We start from the raw sequence: 19,799 nt of genomic DNA, 5'->3' as shown, positions 1-19,799 counted from the left end.
GCAAGATGACAAGAAACCTTTTTTAGATTTCTCACCAGAACTACAACCCTGTACAACACAGCCTGCACAATATGTAGACAATAGCCAATCCAGGCGTGTCTGCTGGAGTCTGGTCACATGCATGGACGAACTGATCTTCTGTGTCTTGCAGGGATCATCCAGGTACCAACGTACGTACTCCTACAACACTTCTCTAGTAGTACTATTGCTCATCTCTCTCTTCTATTAACTCACCCGACTTGCGGGGCCAGGGAGTGTGCCTATGGTTGGTTCTCAATTGCGGCCCCACATGTGTGTGCAAACACAATATGACGCGCGTTCCATTTGGAGAGCGGCGTGCCAGACCGACCGACCGTCTGGGGTGCGACGCGAACGCGACGGGCGTGCTATATACTCCGTACATGTGTACCACTGTTTTCTTAAGGCTTTGCTCCATGGCGCAATCCATGGATACAAAATTAGTATACTGTACTATTTAAAAATCGAGGGCAGGGCTTTTCCCGCACGGTAGGCGGGGCAGTTCCGCCTAGTCGGTTCGATAGAGATGCGAGAAGATGAGGGAGTAGGCTGCTGCAAACATAGGGCTCTGTGATTTGACAATTAGTTACTGCTGGACAGGTGGGGCCCGGTGATTTGACTTGCCATTATCATTTTAACTGCGGTGCTACGACCGAGGTGAGTCTCCCGATTCCTGACCACCTCCATAAAGGTGCCTCTCCCGATGCTCCACCATGTAGAGGCTGGCTCTTGCTTGAGAGCCCACTCCTCCACTTTTTCCTCGCCTCTTTCCCCCACATATGCAAAAATGTCATGTAAAGCGGGCTTATAGCACACTATTGTACTCGATCCTACAGGTGCTAAGCCTGCCACACAGGCATAAAGTCTGATGTGGCAAGTTAATTTAGAAGAGAGAGACTAGTTTGGTGACCCTAGGAAGAAACGGTGATAAGCGTGTGTACCTAGACGAAGCAAACTTAGCAACAAAAAACTAAGCACCTATGCATTGGGGACTTGAGTTGCTAAGCCATTTAATGCCCATAGCACCTCATCTAAGCACCATTTCATTGAAAGAGGTCACTCCTTGGCAAATGCAATAAATACTACGAAGAAAGAGATAGAGAGAAGTAAACAAAAAAATACTCTTATAGCCAACCTTATAGCCAACCTTGTTGTATGAGTGACTAAGTGATGACTATGTATGACATGCCAACATTAGATAGCCTAACGCATCGTGTTAAATCTCCAAGGGCGCGACCGCGCGAGAGAAGCAACGGTCGTGGTAGGCGCGACCATGATACCGGCTGCTGGCAGCCCTTGGATTTGAGATTGAACGGTCGCATGCTAAGTTGCTGAAAATTTGCAGAATAACCCTCCAGGATAGGATATTCACCCATAGGTCCGGAATCACGCCATGCAACCGTTCGATCTCAGATCCAAGGGCTCTATGAAGCCCGTATCATGGGAGAATGGAAAGTTTCGTATCACCTGTAATTTTCCCGACGCTTGACATGACATCGAAAGCCATTTAATTGGACATCCAGTAGACATGACATCTAATTGAGCCCCCATAGTACTGTGCATGAATCCATTTATCCACCAGGCAAGCCACCACCCTGCCATTCGCACGCGCCCCCCACTCGACATTTTTACAATCGATAAACCGCTCCTAGTCGTCCCGTCCTTTCACATTACGACAGTTCCACTAATCCTAACCCTCCTCCCAAATCCATGGCGTCCCAAATCTCCATGATCGGCGGTGAGTACAAGGTTAGAAACATCACCGACGATGAGTTCGACGTCATCTACACCCGTTCTTTCACAACGGTGAAAGAATGCCTTGCTCGCTTCAAACAAATGTTTGAAAACTCAAATGATGAGTGGGTCGCTGGGCTAGATGTTGAGTACACCACAGTCCTGGGAAGCGAGAAGAATCTAAAGAAGGCAGAGAAGAAGAAGCCCGCCGTGATCCAGGTTTGCGTGCATGACTTATGCTTGGTCTACCACATATGCCATGCCGGCGTTGAGTGCGAGGAATTTAAGAAGTTCCTCAAGGGCGGCCAAGTCAAATTTGTTACTGTAGACTTTAGGAACGACAAGGAAATCCTGGGTTGGATAGGCCTCGTTGTAGGTGACCCCTTCGACCTCCAGAAGGAAGGGCTGGTGCCCTCCCTTGATCAGCCTTCAATGCTGACCCTGACAGGAGCCATGGTTCATCCTTCGTACGGTGAGTTGAAGAAACCTCCGCACACGTTTCATCGTGCATGGCAGTGGACTGTACTAGATATATACCACATCCACTACGCTGCAATGGATGGCTACCTTTAGTTCAATATCTACAAGGGTTGGATGAAGAGCAAGAGCCAAGTGTGTGGTTCAAGCAAAGAAGTATCACCCAAGAGGAAGAGGGACAAGGACGAAGTCGAGGACGTTGACGAGGACTCCGAGTAAGGTGGCAGTGTCGTTACTCATGGTGGTTCTAATGTAGTGTCTACCAGATTAGTTTCTTAGTTTAATTTCTACTGTGCTTAGTTTTATTTGAGGGGTGTGTTGTGCTGAGCCCCCAACAAAACTATGTTATGTTTCTTCTCATTATATTTCGTACATTTCATCTTTTAGTTGGTATAGTACTACCACTCATTTCTTAACATTATATACGTACAACATATATGGCCAACATCATATAGCCAGCAGTTTAGTTGTCAAAGAATTTCAGGGTGCTTAGTTTTGTCAAAGAATTCTAGGGTGCTTAGTTTTATTTGAGGGGTGTGTTGTGCTGGACACCATGAAATTATCATTGTGAGAATCGGCTTATTTTTGTCATGTAACATGTTCAACGGGTTTGACATGAAAATAACAATGTCTAATGGCATTTCTGAGCAAACATCTAACTTAACAATGTCTAGTGTCGTGGTTCGGCCGAGAACATTGAGAAGCTTGGTTTTAAAATTCTTGTAAATCCAAAACACGCCTGAAAATCATGAAACTTGGCTTGGTGTAATGTCATGGTACTACCATGCTGTGGTAAAAAAATGCAGAATAGGAACAAGTTTTGGTATAAGTTTCTTGCAAACCGGAGCTTCTCTCAAGAAGGCTCGTGGTTCTGAGAGGGAACGTGTCACCTTTGTGTGCATAATTCAAATTTTAAATGCAAGCACATGCCCCAGTGCACCAAAGTTGGTTGAAAAATCACATGTGTGTCCTCTTGTAATTTTCTAGGTCCCATGCCAGAAATGGAAATGGAATTCAAACATCTGGGCGTCATGGCTCAGCTGGAAACATTGAGAAACTTGGTTTTTTAATTCCTGTAAATCCGAAACACGCATGAAAATCATGAAACTTGGATTGGTGTCATGACATGGCACCAACATGCTGTGGTAATTTTGCTGTACGATTTGTGAAGGCGCACACATTAACAATCAACAAAGTCATTTTGGAACAAGTGCTATCACGTTACAATCGGAAACACAAGTATTATTGAAACCATGGGCGTTCTATTTACCATTTACGTGTCACCATGCGTCCCCTTTTTTATTAGCTAGGAGGCACCATGCAGGGTAGCTATTTGAGTACGGGAGGCGTGCGAGCCCTTTGACCTTCATCTGCCGTCCACCTCTCTCCCAAGGTCTCCATTAATGGCGCCCGAGCCTCTGTTTAATGGTGTGGCAATGTCTCACTCGACTGAGATTTAAGAGAGAAAAAAGAAAATCTAAAAAGAAAATTTTGCACGGATCTTGATGTAAGATCCGACGGACCTATATAGCATCTACTGCGACTTATAGCAAGACTGATGAATATATATAAGGACAACTAGAGTGGATAATAATTGTCTTACATAATTAGGAAGATAATTAAAAAATCGACATGCGTCTACGCCCAAATACACAAGGGAAAAAGAAGAAGGAAGACGCATACAACGATCTGGCTCGCTGATCTCTACTTTCTTTATGCGCTACAGGTCGCAGGGACTAGTTCTCGCGGCGGGCGATGATCTCTTTCATCAGTTTCATGTCATTAATACGTTGCTTGGCAGCATCCATGGATTCCTTCACCAGCCTATTGCGCTCGATGCGGAGCATGGAATTCTCGTCCATAAGGTTCTTGATGATGATGCCCGTCCTCTGCAACAAGGCAGCGGTCTCCTCCTCCTGCTTCGCCCTTCCGGCGATCTTCACCATTAGCAGGTCGCGCTCACCCCGGAGCTTCGCATTGCCCTCCCCTAGTTGCCGGATGACGCCGGTAGCCTCGTCCCGCAACCTCACCCAACCGGAGATCTGATCCATCCGTCTATGGACCATCGCATGCATGCGCCTGTAAGAGTCCTCGCCTGCCCGCAAGAAATTTTCCCAGGCCGCTGCAGCATGGCGGTACCTCTGTGCTGCTTTGGTGGCGCGGCGGGACATCTCTGTTGCTTCCGCGGCGTGGCCGGACCAGTCTGCTACATCAACGGCACAGCGGGACCTCCGTGCTGCTTCGGTGGCGCGACGGGGCCTATGTGCTGCTACTACTGCGTGGCTGGACATGTCGGCTGCTTTCGCAGCGAGGCGGGACATCTCTCGTGCTTCCTCTTCCATGCTCACCTCTCCTTGGTGGAAATCTCTCGACCCAGAACTCACGCTGGCTATGGCTTGATTGACTTGATTGTTTTTTGTGGAGGAATGTGCAGTCATCTTAGCATAGTAGTATTTATAACCGAGTACTACTAATACGCTCCTAAGTGGGAAACCGTTTAGGTTGTGATTGGTGTGAACAGGTTTGCAATTAAATATAGCATGGTAGTAGTAGTAATTTGGAATGTGATGAGACACGCTCAAAATTTATTGACGGTTCTAGTTTCGAAGTGCGGCACTATTCTCGGATGGCGTAACATCGACACGTTTTCTCGGTCATGGTGTAGCATATGCCATGATACTAGTTCTTTTTCTACTGTTGTGTACGTGCAAAAACTGGCAACGTCGGATACATATCTTACGCTTGGCGTTCGACAGGAATAGCCTCATGGCGAGCTATAGACTAGTCTTTTTTTCAGACGCATTACATCTATCTCTCGGGACTTCTCGCACGCACCATCACTGCTCCCTAGGTCGATGCCACCCACATACACTTGTACTATGAGAAGAGGTGCACGCACGCACTCATCCTCTCTCACACACGCATCTGTAGCTACGAATTGTAGTGTTCTCAACCATCCGATTGGCTCTATCATAGGTTTCATGTTGCTCCTTGGCCTTGAGATTGAGAAGTTTAAAATGCAAAGGCTAAGATGGAGGCGCGAGGTTTTGGTTAATGTGCGGGCCGCACACGGCACCAACACGACACGAGCTTCGTCTGCCTAGTGCGCATGCAGTCGGGTGAGTTGTCCAAGTATAGACACAACCAGGCCCTCATTCGTATCCGCGCCTCGACTTTGGCTCGTCATAGTGGAGAGTAACATAGACTAGTTACTAGTCTATGTTACTAGTACCTTCATAGTGGGTAGTGTCATATAGTATATGCATAATTTGGCGACGAGCGCTCTCTATATGTACCACCTTTTTTCTTTAATTTCATCTTGTTAGTTTTGCTCCATGCCGCAATCCATCGATACTACTACTATACAAATGTATACATTTTTTAAAGGCTAGAGGGCGGGGCTGTTGTAACGCCCCGAGACCGATGTGCCAGGTGTCCTCCAGTTATTCGTTGTTGTTGCCTTGTCATGTGCTTGCATGTCATGCATTGCATATCATGTCATCATGTGCCTTTCATTTGCATACACGTTTGTCTCATGCATCCGAGCCTTTTCCCCATTGTCCGTTTTGCAATCCGGCGCTACTATGTCACCCGGTGTCCCTTTCTACCTCTTTTTGTGTGCGGGTGTTAAACGTTTTCGGGTTGGACCGAGACTTGTCATGCATCCTTGGTTTACTACGGGTAGACCGCCTGTCAAGTTTCGTGCCATTTGGACTTCGTTTGATGCTCCAACAGTTAACCGAGGGACCGAAAAGGCCTCGTGTGTGTTGCAGCCCAACACCCCTTCTAAGTGGCCCAAAACCCACCAAAACCCCCTCCATAATCTCGGTCGTTCGATCACGATCGTGTTGCTGAAAACCGCACCTCATTTGGACTCTCCTAGCTCCCTCTACCTATATATATGTGATCCCCTCCGAAATATTCGCGGTACAAACCCTAGATCCAACTCCCTCATCGCCGCCGGACATTTCTTCCCGCTGCCGGATGTGTCCACCGCGCCTTCCACCTCACCTCCACCAATCCTGTCATGACACGTCACCCTTCCCCGCCGCCGCAGACAATCGGCGCCCCCCACCTCAGCGCCCACACCGCCCCACTTCACCACGGCCTATGGAGCCCATCGCGGGCCCACGCAGGCCCGCGCGCCGCCACCGCTCGCCCGCTGCGGCCCGAGCCCCCGCCGCCTGCAGCGAGCCTCGCCGCCTCGTCTCCGCCGCCGTGCGCCGGTGCCGGCCACCGCGTTCGTTGCTGACCTCGCTCCGCCATCGCCCAAGGAGCTCCGGCCCTCCTCCCGGCCAACCCCGCCGCCCGAGCTCGGTTCCCTGCTCGCCCGAGCCGCTCGGCCACTCGCGTCGGGCATCGTCGTCGTTCCCGTGCGACCCCGCCTCTTGTCGACCTCGCCGGTCACTGAAGCATCGCCGGAGCCGACCTCCGCCGGTCGCCTTCCGCCGCCGCGCCGCGCCTTGCCTCTGTCAGTGCCGGATCCGACCGGAACCGGCCTCCCCGGGGTCTCCTTCCTCCTCTCCGGCCTCCTCCGTCATCCTCCCCCACTCCGGCGTCAACCCCGATGAACTCCGGCCGCCGCTGCATATTTCCGGCGACACATTCTGGCGAACCTCGAACCACGTGCAAGTCAACCCTAGATCTGATTCTGAGAGGGTAAAATTCGTCTAAGTCCTTTTTCCCCCAGTATTTTTTTGGGATTTTCATCGCATCATAACTCATCACCCGTTACTCCGATTCGTGCGTGTAGCATATCAAAATGTTCTTCTCGACAAGTACATCATTTCATACCATTGCATCATTTTCATTTGAGCTCATCTTGATGCCCGAAATGCTGTTGGAAGAGGGCTATGTGATGAATTTGTCAGATCTGTTTCAGCAAATGGCATTTTGTCATTTTTGCCATGATTAATGTGTGCATGCTATGATCCTGAGCTCTACATGTGTTTTGTTCTATGCCATGCCATCTTTACAGGGGTGTATGCCTTGTATTTTTGTGATATTTGTGGTGACTAGCACAAGCTTGCAAAGTAGCGTAATCGGTAATGCTGATTTCAGGGACTTAGAATTTCACTAAGTCCTTGTCCTGATTTTGTCGTTATGCCTTATGTTCATGTTGTTTCCTAGTGATACGTGCCTCTTTTGAGGATGATCAGTAAGGATGTTTTGTTTATATTGTGGTGCTCTATCCATCCATTTCTTTTTCTGCATTTATGGAGCACCCTAGCTTGAGTCAATTGAGCTCTACTTTTGCTATAAAATGATCCTGGCAGATTGTTGACATGTTTAGCGATTTTGCCAAGGATGTTGCTATTGATCCGTGCATGCTATGTTATTGTTCTTGCCATGTATAGCTTCTATGCCATGTATTCTTGATGGTTGTATGCTTAGTTGGTTATGCCATGCTCTGTAGCGAGTGCATCGAGCTCGTAAACATGCCTACTCGTTAACCGATTTGCATGCTCCAGTTTTTCACAAAGTCTGAATCTGTTTATGTTTTTGCCATGTTCACATGCTTGCAATTGTATTTTCTGATCCCTTTGGCTCAAGGTCACTAAGGGACTTTTGTTAAGTGCTTTGATTAGCTTCATGCCATGCCTTTCTATGCCATGATATGTTCCTGTAGCATGTAGTTTTCATGCTCTAAAGTTTGCTTCCTGATGATAATTCCAGACTTGTGTTAATTTCACCAAGTCTAAAACCTGCTATCATTTGCACTTTTGCCATGCTTGTTTGAACCTGTTAATGGTTGAATTAGCCACAGCTCAGTGTTCATATTTTGTCAAGCATCATGAGTGGATCCCTGCCATGCATTTTGTTGTCATGTTTGAGTGTTGTAGCATATTTATCTTGATGCATTTAAATGGCTACTTGCTGTTAACTGCATACCGATGCCATATTTGTTTTGCTTGCCATTTCCAAACCATGCATCCGATTCTGGTGATCTTTATATCGATTTCAACCGAAATCACCTCACCTTTCCAGTGGCACTCTTGGATTTCCATGTTGAGGCCAGGTTCAATCATTCCTTTGCAAATCATGCATATGCATCGCATGCCGCATCCCGCATATCATACCATGTTCATGTGTTGGTTGTTTACTATGTTGTGTGCTTCTTTCCGGTGTTGCTTCTTCGGGTTGGTTCCTATTACATCGCGTTTGTGAGGACCCGTTCGTCCACGTTCGTTTGTCTTCTTCATGGACTCGTTCTTCTTCCTTGCGGGATCTCAGGCAAGATGACCATACCCTCGAAATCACTTCTATCTTCGGTTGCTAGTTGCTCGCTCTTTTGCTATGCCTATGCTGCGATACCTACCACTTGCTTATCACGCCTCCCATATTGTTGAGCCAAGCCTCTAACCCACCTTGTCCTAGCAAACCGTTGTTTGGCTATGTTACCGCTTTTCTTAGCCCCTCTTATAGCGTTGTTAGTTGCAGGTGAAGATGAAGTTTGTTCCTTGTTGGAACATGTTTACTTGTTGGGATATCACAATATCTCTTATTTAATTAATGCATCTATATACTTGGTAAAGGGTGGAAGGCTCGGCCTTATGCCTGGTGTTTTGTTCCACTCTTGCCGCCCTAGTATCCGTCATATCAGTGTTATGTTCCCGGATTTTGTATTCCTTACGCGGTTGGGTTATAATGGGAACCCCTTGACAGTTCGCTTTGAATAAAACTCCTCCAGCAAGGCCCAACCTTGGTTTTACCATTCACCACCTAGCCTTTTTCCCTTGGGTTAGGCAAGCCCAAGGGTCATCTTTATTTTAACCCCCCCGGGCCAGTGCTTGTCTAAGTGTTGGTCCGAAACAGAGCCACTTGCGGCGCCACCTCGGGGAAACTTGAGGGCTGGTTTTAGCTGTACGTAGTGTTCATCCGGTGTTGCCCTGAGAACAAGATATGTGCAGCTCCCATCAGGATGTCGGCGCATCGGGCGGTCTTGCTGGACTTGTTTTACCATTGTCGAGGATGTCTTGTAACCTGGATGCCGAGCCTGATCGGATTGTCTTGGGAGAAGGAATATCCTTCGTTGACCTTGAGAGCTTGTGATGGGCTAAGTTGGGACACCCCTGCAGGGATTTTAACTTTCGAAAGCCGTGCCCGCGGTTATGGGCATATGGGAATTTGTTAATGTCCGGTTGTAGAAAACCTGAAGTTAACCTTAATTAAAAAACATCAACCGCGTGTGTTACCGTGATGGTCTCTTCTCGGCGGGGTCTGGGAAGTGAACACGGTGTTGGAGTTATGCTTGACGTAGGTTGTTCTAGGATTACTTCTTGATCATAGTTGTTCGACCGTGCTTTTGCCTTCTCTTCTCTCTCTCTTTTGCGAATAGGTTAGCCACCATATATGCTAGTCGCTTCCTGCAGCTCCACCTCGTACCTTTACCTTACCCTTAAGCTTAAATAGTCTTGATCGCGAGGGTGTGAGATTGCTGAGTCCCCTTGACTCACAGATACTTCCAAAACCAGCTTGCAGGTGCCGTTGAACCGTGCAGATGATGCAACCAAGCTCAAGGAGGAGCTCGATGAAGATCTTGTCCTTTGTGTTGTTCTGTTCTAGTTGATCAGTAGTGGAGCCCAGTTGGGGTCGATCGGGGATCTGTGTAGCTTTTGGGGTAGTCTTCTTTCATTTTGGTTCCGTAGTCGGACCTTGATTGTATCTGGTTGATGTAATGGTTTATTCATGTATTGTGTGAAGTGGCGATTGTAAGCCAACTATGTATCTCTTCCCCTTATGTATTACATGGTTTGTGTGAAGATTACCTCACTTGCGACATTGCTTTCAATGCGGTTATGCCTCTAAGTCGCGCTTCAACACGTGGGAGATATAGCCGCATCGAGGGCGTTACAGCAGTCCAGCTTGGTCCTTTTCATGAGAGGCGAGGGCCTTTGTGATTTGACAACTCATTACTGCTGGAAGGCGGGGCCTTATGATTTGACTGCTCATATAAATGTGCCGATGACCTGAGGAGGAGCAAGAACCATGCGGTATACTCAAGTTTTCCATTGGAGTAGTACTACGGTAGAGGAGCACGAAACACGGCAGCCCAGTGCCATATGGCGATAAAAATGATCTAATTTGCTAGTCATCTCATTGTTAGCATTGTTCTATTCATGCCTCGTAGAGAACATGACACGTGCGGCGAAACACCCGAAGCAAAAGAAGAAACACAGGAGCAAAAGAAGAAGGAAGATTATCACCCCAAATGATCTAATTCGCCGCTGAGTCGTAACTTCTTCTTCATCGCCTCCATGACCTCCATCTCCTTGCACGTCTCCTCCGCCATCTTCTTCATTCTGTCCATGACGCGTGATTTCTCGACGCGAGCCTTCATCATCTGTTCCACGGCCGCATTACGTACCTTGACAGCAGCCGGGTGCTTGATGCGGAGCTTCGCCAACTCCTCCTTCTATTCCATGACGAGGGCCTGTAGCATCTTCATCGAGGAACTACTACTCTCATGCAGCTTCTTCCAGCCAGCGTTCTTCTCCTTCAGCAGGTCGATCTCGTGGCAGAGCTTCGCCTTGTCCTCTTGAAGTTGCAGGATTTAGCCGGTCGCCTTCTTCTCCGAGGCAATGCTCTTCTTTAGCAGCATCACCAAGCCGGTGGTCAACTCCCCCTGCTTATTGAGCTCAGCGGGCATGTCATCGAGGCTCTCCTTCAGCAGCTCCACCAAGCCGTGGATGAACTCCTTCTGGTTATTGAGGTGCTTATTGAGCTGATCGGGCATGCCGTCGAGGGATAATGACTCCAGCACCGCCAGCTCGGCATGTTCGTCTCCGCGGCTAGGGCGCTCCTGGGAGCCATCGCCAGCCCGTGAGAGATCTTTCAAGGTCTCTGCGTGGCGGCGAGCCCTCTCTTTTTTCGCAGCCTTGGTTGCCGCTCCCTTGTTACGAGTAGTTCTCGACCTAGAGCTCTGCGCACCGGACATGGCAAGGACGGACGAAGAAGAAGCACTAATGAGGAGGAAAGGTAGAGTAATTTTTGGTTAGGTAGTTCCCCTTTTTATAACCTAAGTACTAGCACTAGTACTAATACCTGCATAGTGGGAACACATTCAGGTTTGGTACGTACTAGTAGGTGTGAGCAGGCTTGCACTTAATTGTAGCACTAGTACTTTCAAATGTGATGGGAACAAGGTAAAGATAAATTGATTGGTTTTGGTTTCGAGGCCCGAAACGGCTCCCGATGAGTTTAGTGGAACATAAATTTCAAGTAGACTACACTGCTCAGATGCGTAAATATTATGTTACTGTCAAAAATTGGCACAAAATACGAAGGAGACCAATGGAAGTACTACTAGCAACCCATGATTTAACTACTCACATGCGCGCAGTGGAGTAGTAATGTCTTTCTTCCTCCCTCATGTCCACTCAATTTGCATGCGCTGTATTAATTGACCATCAATGAAGTGAAGGACTTTACACACGTCAAATTATCACATGGGGTGGATCTTGGTACAAAACTGCATCCGCGCGTGTACCCGTGTGTGCGTGCGAGGGAATGAGTGTGTGCGTGGCGTGCGTGCACATCTTCGCTTCGTGCATGTACCGCCAGTGTGGCTCAGGGAAGACGAGTACATTCTTCTGGAACCAGCAACACGTCACTGTGATCAATCCCCACAAGGATGTCACGACAACGCCTCCACATGTGCCACGTGGCTTCATGAACTGTAAGAGAGACACTGTGTAGCGTGCCATTGTGTTTTGCACATACTTGAAGTACTAGTAAGGTACACGTGCATTGCACGCATCAGATTTTGCAACCAAATTATGAATAAATACCACTCTATAGCATGTAAGCTCTGAGTCATATATGCCTGATGTGGACCTTCGTTTAATTCTTATAGTTCATCTCATTCAAAATTAATTAGTTTTTATAAAAAACCTAGGGCCTCTTTGATTCGTAGGATTTCCAAAACGCGGGAATAGGAAGAACATGGGATTAGAGTGGAATGTCGTCTTGAATCCTACAGGATTGTACGAGTGTTTTACTGTGCATAGAAAAAACCACAGAATTCTTTCAAAGAGGTTTGAGTGGATGGGATGTTTCCTATGAAATCTAGTGCAAATGAATCATATGGAAAAATTCCTATGGTTTACAATCCTACGAATCAAACAACCAAAATAGGAAAAATTCCTAAGGATTAGAATCCTCCAAAATTCCTTTGAGAATCCTTTGAATCAAAGAAGCCCTTAATCTATTTTATGATTCATGGAATTGTGCGTTGTAAAGCATAAAGTAAAAACAAATAATGGCAATTCAACTAGAAAAAAAGTTTGGGTAGTTATGATATGGAAGATTCTAGAACAAAGGAGAACCACTGTTGTTTTGAGATTTGTGCATTATGCTTAAGTTCAACCATGGAGTCTGCTAGATTGTACATGTGGCAAAATCCGGTGGGGGGCTAGAAGATGGTGCGAGGGGCCGAGTGGAGGGAGACTATGAAGGAGTGCACAACTGTGAGATCGATATTTAGAGAGAGGGGGTGAGAACGTGCGCTGTTGCGCGCAGTGGCAGAGCCATGAAAAATGTCCCATGAGCTAGGGCGCCAAGCATTGCTAATCCTTTACGAGGAGGGCCAATTCATCAACTTAAACCATTTTTACCAGCAATTGTCTAATGATCACATTCATATTAGCCTTGATATATAGTGATGTTAGGGGGGGCAGGGCCCTTGCTGCCCCTGTCTTCGCCATTGTACGCACGTTTGAGAGATGAAGCAAAATGCATGGATGATGAGAGGGGGGCATTAGATATATAATTAATGTGGGTGTATTAGCTATATATGTAATCCTATATAGAGAGGTATAGATTGATCGATGTGGACGTGGGAAAGAGGGTGAGACCTCACTAGATATATAGATTGATCGGTTTATGTGGAAAACTATGAAAGACCTAGCTATACACACACATAGAGGAACATCGATCATTGCGCATGCATGTGAGAGATAAAGAATGCCCGATATGATGGAGAGGGGTATGTGTGTGTGTGTGCCTTCATGGGAGACCGACCTGAAGAAAAAGATTGCATGTGTGCGATGGATAATGCTGACTGGTAGTGTGTGTGAATGCATGCACGAGAGAAAGTTAGTGGTACAATTATAAAGAGAAGACCAATGTGTGGGTGTAAAAGACTAGGTGAGATCATAATCAATGTAAAGTTGAATTCAAATATTTGAATAAGAGATCATGATGTTTGAAACCCATGCATGCATGAATATAACGGAGATCTGCGCGATGTGGTTTGGAAACGAGCATGTTGTAATGTATACACATTGACAAGGTCAGACTGGTTTGAATTTGAGATACCGATGGCAGACATCGTTTGGCCACATTGCATCCGTGCATGGACACACTATTATAATTGGAGATGATGGGTGGCTTTCACATCACATATCTATATCTATACCTATATATATATATATTCTATATTATATTTTTTATATAGTGTGCGGATAACTTTAACTTTGAAAGATGGTCATTGGATGAGGCCAATCCGATGGTGCAGAGCTGGCAAATTTGAGCACTACTGGCCGTTGTATATCATCTAGATTCCACCAGATTTTGCCACATGTACAATCTAGAAGACTCTACGGTTGAACTTAAGCATAATGCACAAACCTCAAAACACAAGTACTTCTTCTTTGTTCTAGAATCTTCCGTATCAGAATTGCCCAAATGTTTTTCTACATGATTTGTTTTTACTTTATGCCTTACAACGCACAATTCCATGAATCTTAAAATAGATTAGCTTTCTTATAAAAACTAGATGATTTTGAATGAAATGAACTATAAGAATTAAACGAACATCTACATCATGCATATATGACTCAAAGCTTACATGCTATAATGTGGTATTTATTCATAATTTGGTTGCCAAATCTCATGCGTGCAATGCATGTGTACCTTACTAGTCTAAATGGTGTGTGTGTGTGTGTGTGTGTTGTGCGTGTTAAACACATTGTACGTAGTATATCATACTAGTCTAAATTGTCTTTTTTGGATACACGTTAAGCTTGTTCTCCCGAAATTTCAAGCCGCGCCTTGTTATGCCGAAATTTCAAGCTAGCGTCTCTGTCTATCATGATGCGAAACTCCCGCCTCTTCAACCCGCACCTTGTTACCCCGAAATATTTAAGATAAATCTTTGTCTCATTGTGCTTCGACAACTCCCTCCATCTCAACCCGCGCCTTGCTATTCCAAAATTACAACGTGCGCGAAAACTCCCACCTCCTGTGAAATCCCGACATGCGAAATGCCCGTGATACCCCTAAACCGAAAGAACCGCCTCAAATCGGTGGGGGTACTTTCGTAACTTACCCCACATTTCGGACAAGCGCGTCCCTAAGCCATGGTTCCCTACTCCCATCCCATCCGTCCACCCATTTGTACACCAAGGCCAGGAAAACCCGCGAAGCCCCACACCCTCCTCCGTCCGCCACCCAGCCGGAGCCTCTTCCCCGATGACGTCATCCACAGCAACACCTCGACGTCCCTCATCCACCGTACCGGATGAGGATCCGTCGTCGATCTGTTCGTCCCGCCGGTTCAACCACCCCGTCCTCCACCTCCAAGGAGCTGCCCCGACGTTCCCCTCGTCTTTCACGCCACCTCCATTCCCACACCGCCGTCTTCACCTGCACCACCGGAAGAGTATCATCATCATTGTTTCCTCAGATGAAGCTGCATCCTAATCGGCGCCACCAAAGAGAGTGTTCACTAATCGCCACATTTTCTTCTTGATTTGATCTCATGGTGCTGCCGACGCTCGGTCCCTAGCCGACACGGCGCGACTCCATCCACGGCGGCATCGTCGGCCACTTCCTCCACGGCGTCGCTCCCTCGGCGGCGACGTCCACATCAGTAGGAGCTGCTGCTGCTTTAGCTCTCGCTTGTGCTGCTGCTCTGCTCTTGCTCTCGGTCCCCTGCCTTGTATGCTCTTGCTCTTGTTCGCGGTTCTGCTCTCGCTCTTGCTCTTGCTTGCGATGCTGCTCCAATTTAGATACACTTCAGTCGATTGAATCGACTTTTGGGTCAATCGAGTTTCAGGGGGTGGGGCCCCCGCTGGAGTTAAGGAAGAACCAGCCGCAGTGAGGAGGAGGGCTTGCCGGAGAGGTACCCCACTGTCGGTGTCAAAACCGGCGAATCTCGGGTAGGGGGTCCCGAACTGTGCGTCTAGGCCGGATGGTAACAGGAGGCAAGGGACACGAAGTTTTACCCAGGTTCGGGCCCTCTCGATGGAGGTAAAACCCTACGTCCTGCTTGATTAATATTGATGATATGGGTAGTACAAGAGTAGATCTACCACGAGATCGAAGAGGCTAAACCCTAGAAGCTAGCCTATGGTATGATTGTTGTTCTACGGACTAAAACCCTCCGGTTTATATAGACACCGGAGAGGGTTAGGGTTACAAGTCGGTTACAATGGTAGGAGATCTGCATATCCATATCGCCAAGCTTGCCTTCCACGCCAAGGAAAGTCCCTTCCGGACACGGGACGAAGTCTTATCTTCATAGTCCAGGAGTTTGGCTGAAGGTATAGTCCGGCCATCCGGAAACCCCCTAATCCAGGACTCCCTCAGTAGCCCCTGAACTAGGCTTCAATGACGACGAGTCCGGCGCGCAGATTGTCTTCGGCATTGCAAGGCGGGTTGCTCCTCCAAGTATTTCATAGAATATTTTGAACACAAAGATAGTGTCCGGCTCTGCAAAATAAGTTTCCACATATTGCCATAGAGAGAATAACATTTACACAAATCTAATCTGCTGACGTATTCCGTAGTGTGACACACCATGGCCAAGCCTTTATCCGAGTAGTTTCATTATCCCACCTCAGTGCGTCATGCGAGGCGGTTTCCTTGGCACATCTTGTTAAAGCAGAGATCGTGTCCCATTATTCCGAGATTCTCATCAATACGGGCGTGGGTAACCCAACCGCGCCATTGATTACGGCGCTTGGAGATAAGCGAGTTTTACCAGGCTGGTGGGGACATGTAGTTGCATCCACCTGATCGTCAAGGTCGACTCCCACAGAAAACGATAGCCACCATCTCATCGAAACATCGGGACACCTTTGCCTCTATCACCACCCATATAAGGGGATAAGGATCCACCTTTTCACCTACGCCTTCTTCCTCCCTTGCTTATCCATTCTCGCGCACTCGCGCTCCAGCGCCCAAGTCCGCACTCCCCACCTCAACCTTCTCCAGCCATGTCCGGAGCGGGAGGCAAGTGGATGATCTCCTCCGTCACGGAGGGACACATCAAAAAACTGAGGAAGGCCGGATACTTGTCTAACAACATTGCGTACCGGCTTCCCGAAAAGGGGCAGCTCATCCCCACCCCTAGGCCCCATGAGAGGGTGGTGTTCCTCCCCATTTCCTCCGCGGACTGGGCTTCCCTCTTCACCCATTTGTTTGGGGGCTCATGTTCTACTACGGCCTGGATTTCCACGATCTGGCCCCGAACTTTGTCCTCAACGTCTCGGCGTTTATCATCGTGTGCGAGGCTTTCCTCCGCATCCGCCCCCATTTCGGCCTATGGCTCAAGACTTTCAATGTCAAGCCGAAGGTGGTGCGCGGCAACCAGGCGGAGTGCGGAGGCGCCATGGTGGGCAAGATGGCCAACGTCTTATGGATCAAGGGATCCTTTGTGGAGACCCTGAAGGGGTGGCAATCGGGGTGGTTTTACATCACTGAGTCGCGGGACCCCGAATGGGTCGCAGCCCCCGTGTTTCGATCCGGACCCCCTACGCGGCTCACCTCCTGGAAGGAGACGGGCCTGTCGTGGGGTAAAAAAGGAGAGATGACCGGACTCCAAACATGCATCCAAACCCTGGTGGACAAGAAGCTCAAACTTGTCAACGTTGTCCAGGTTATGCTCATCCGCCTGATCCTCCCGTGTTAACAACGAGCTTTCAACCTGTGGGAGTTCGACCCAGCACGACACCAAACTCTGAGCAGGCTCTTCGACACGATGTACAAAGATGCCTAGAAGGTGCTTTTCAAGGGCGCCAAGGCCCCCGCATCCGCTACCGAGGATCGCGGATTCAGTACGCAGTGTCTTGCTCATGCAATAAGCTGTTTTTCCTTTTACAGGGTATCAGTTTTTCATAATTTGACTCCATGCGGGATCTAAGCTCCCTTACCTTTGACAGGATTGGCAGGTGACATCCGGACAGATCAACTGTCCAGCTCCTTTGCCCGAAGGCCCAGCGGATGCTCGCTTGGCGAAGCTGCTGGTTCCGGCACCCTATGTGGTGCCAGAGAAGAAGGTCGCGAAAAAGGCCACGGGGACTTGAAAGAGTGCCTGGCGCCAGGAGGTGTCAGATCCACCATCCGACGGTTCCGAGGCGCATTCCTCCCATGAAGACGAGGAGGAAGAAGAAGAGACCTCTCCCCCTCCAGCGGGAGGAGAGAAGAAAAGGAAGGCCGCCCTCTCTGGGGAGGCCGGAGGGACCAAGAAGGGGAAAACCCTTCCTCCGGACTACTCCACCGACGCCGATGATGGCGGAGAGGATTGGCCACCCAGGGCCAAGCCCCTGGCAAAATCGTAAGTATCTGGATACCCGAGTAATTCATAGTATCCGTTTATTGCACAACTTTCCCTTATGTCGAATATGTTTATGTAGCCCACCCAAAGACCGGCTCAACGCGTCGTCGAGCGGCTCACTGGACTCGTCGGATGTGAACTCGCTTCCGACGGCTTCCTCCCCCCGCCCTATGGACGACACCGAAGTGTTGTCCCAACAGATTCCAAGTTGGGAGGAGGTGGTCCTGGAGGCGCCGCAAGGCGACCGCCCGGACTCCAAGAGTAAAGGGGATGAAACCCCCCAGGGCTCCAACTCCGGCTCTAGGCCGGACACCGCTCTGGAACCTTCACAGGTTCCAGAGTCCTGCGGGGGACCTCCATCCAAGAGGAGCAAGCCCACCGTGCCGGTGACCCCCGTCCAACCGGAGGCGCCGGACAATCTATTGGAGGCGCTCCAAGGCGCCTCCATCGACGAGGAGCACCACACCATTATGAGTGCGGTGGTCTAGAGGGTTCAGTCCGCCAAGAGCAGACTGACTGAAGCTTGTACTAGCCTTTTAACAGGCTTTGAGGTAAGTAAAGAATGTGTAAATAATATTACCGCATAGACAGTAGCCCCTGATGCTCTATTTGGCGTTCGGGAAGAAAAGCCGAATAGAGGATCAAATAAAATTCGCAGGAGTCTAACAAAAAGGAGTCAATATGCGTATGCAGGCTTCTCTGCTAGCGTTCACCGCACTGACTGCGGAAGTGGACACACTAAAGCAGAACCTCGCACGGTCCGAGCAAGAGCTTGGGCATGCCAAGAAGCAGCTCGAGGACAATAAAGGTAAGAAATACCTTGTTTAAATATATATAAAAAGGTGCAATTGCAAAAAATGACATGATTATCGTGGCTATTGTAGGGGCCACGTCTGAGGTGGCGACCCTTAAGTAAGCGCTGGTCGAGGCCGAGAAGAGGGCGGCCACGGAGCGCACCGAGCGGGAGAAGTATGAGGCCGAGGTTGGCAAGGTACGGCAAGAGCTCCAGGCTCTCATGGAAAAACATGAGAGTTTGGAGCTTGACTCAAAGACGCGAGCATCCGAGCTCGCGGTGGCTATTGAAAATGCCAAGTCTGCCAAGGCCGAATCCCAGAAGACCCTCCAGGAGTTGGATGAGGTGAAGAAGACAGCGGAGGGTAAGGCATTCTTTATGCAAAGCAAACACATAAACGTGAGTTACTTGTTACTTACCCGAATCCAGAGCTCTCCAGGAGCGTTCGCAGATCTTCCCCGGAGTGTGTCGGATGCCGCTGCATTCTATCGAGCCGAGGAGGGCAGCTCGACAGAGAAGGTGTTCTGGTCTCAGTATGCTGAGGCCGGACACCCCGTGCCCCTGAGCGTCCAGCTGAAGCAACTGGTCGAGCTCCACAAGGCGGCCGAACAGGCCATGAAGGGCCTCATAGTTCGGCTGTGGCCTGGAGGGGCTCTGCCTGGGAGCTATTTCGGGCTGGTGCGGCGGCTGGTGGAGGCCTGTCCAAGGCTCGAAATCATCAAGCGCTCCGTCTGCCTTGAAGGTGCCCGTAGGGCCCTTGCCCATGCTAAGGTGCACTGGGGCAAGCTGGATGCCGAGAAGCTTGTGAAGGACGGGCCACCGCCAGGGAAAGAGCATCGCAAGCCCGAGAATTATTATAAGGATGTTCTGAAGGGTGCCTGCCTTGTGGCGGATGAATGTTCTAGGGATGTAATTTTTGAGTGAAACTTGCTCGTTTTGTCCTGTGCTCTGAAAACTTGTTCATATGCGCCAAGCAATGCTGTTTGGAATTTAAAATATTACCTTCTGTGTGGCTGTTTATCAATTCTGAGAGATGGCAAGTCGTCGGCTTCTGCCCCCGTGCAGCTAGTGCTGGGGTGTTCGGGGATAAACCTGAGCGCTCTTTTTCCCATGTTTGGGTCCTTCGAGGGAGGCGCTCAGCCCAACAAACAAGGCAATCGGACTATAATGCATGAACACTCTCACTTAGCCATAGAATTCTATAATTTTAAATTT

The sequence above is a fragment of the Triticum aestivum genome, chromosome 1A (assembly GCF_018294505.1).
Source record: "Triticum aestivum cultivar Chinese Spring chromosome 1A, IWGSC CS RefSeq v2.1, whole genome shotgun sequence".
NCBI lineage: Eukaryota > Viridiplantae > Streptophyta > Magnoliopsida > Poales > Poaceae > Triticum > Triticum aestivum.
This window is presented reverse-complemented; position numbering follows the sequence as displayed.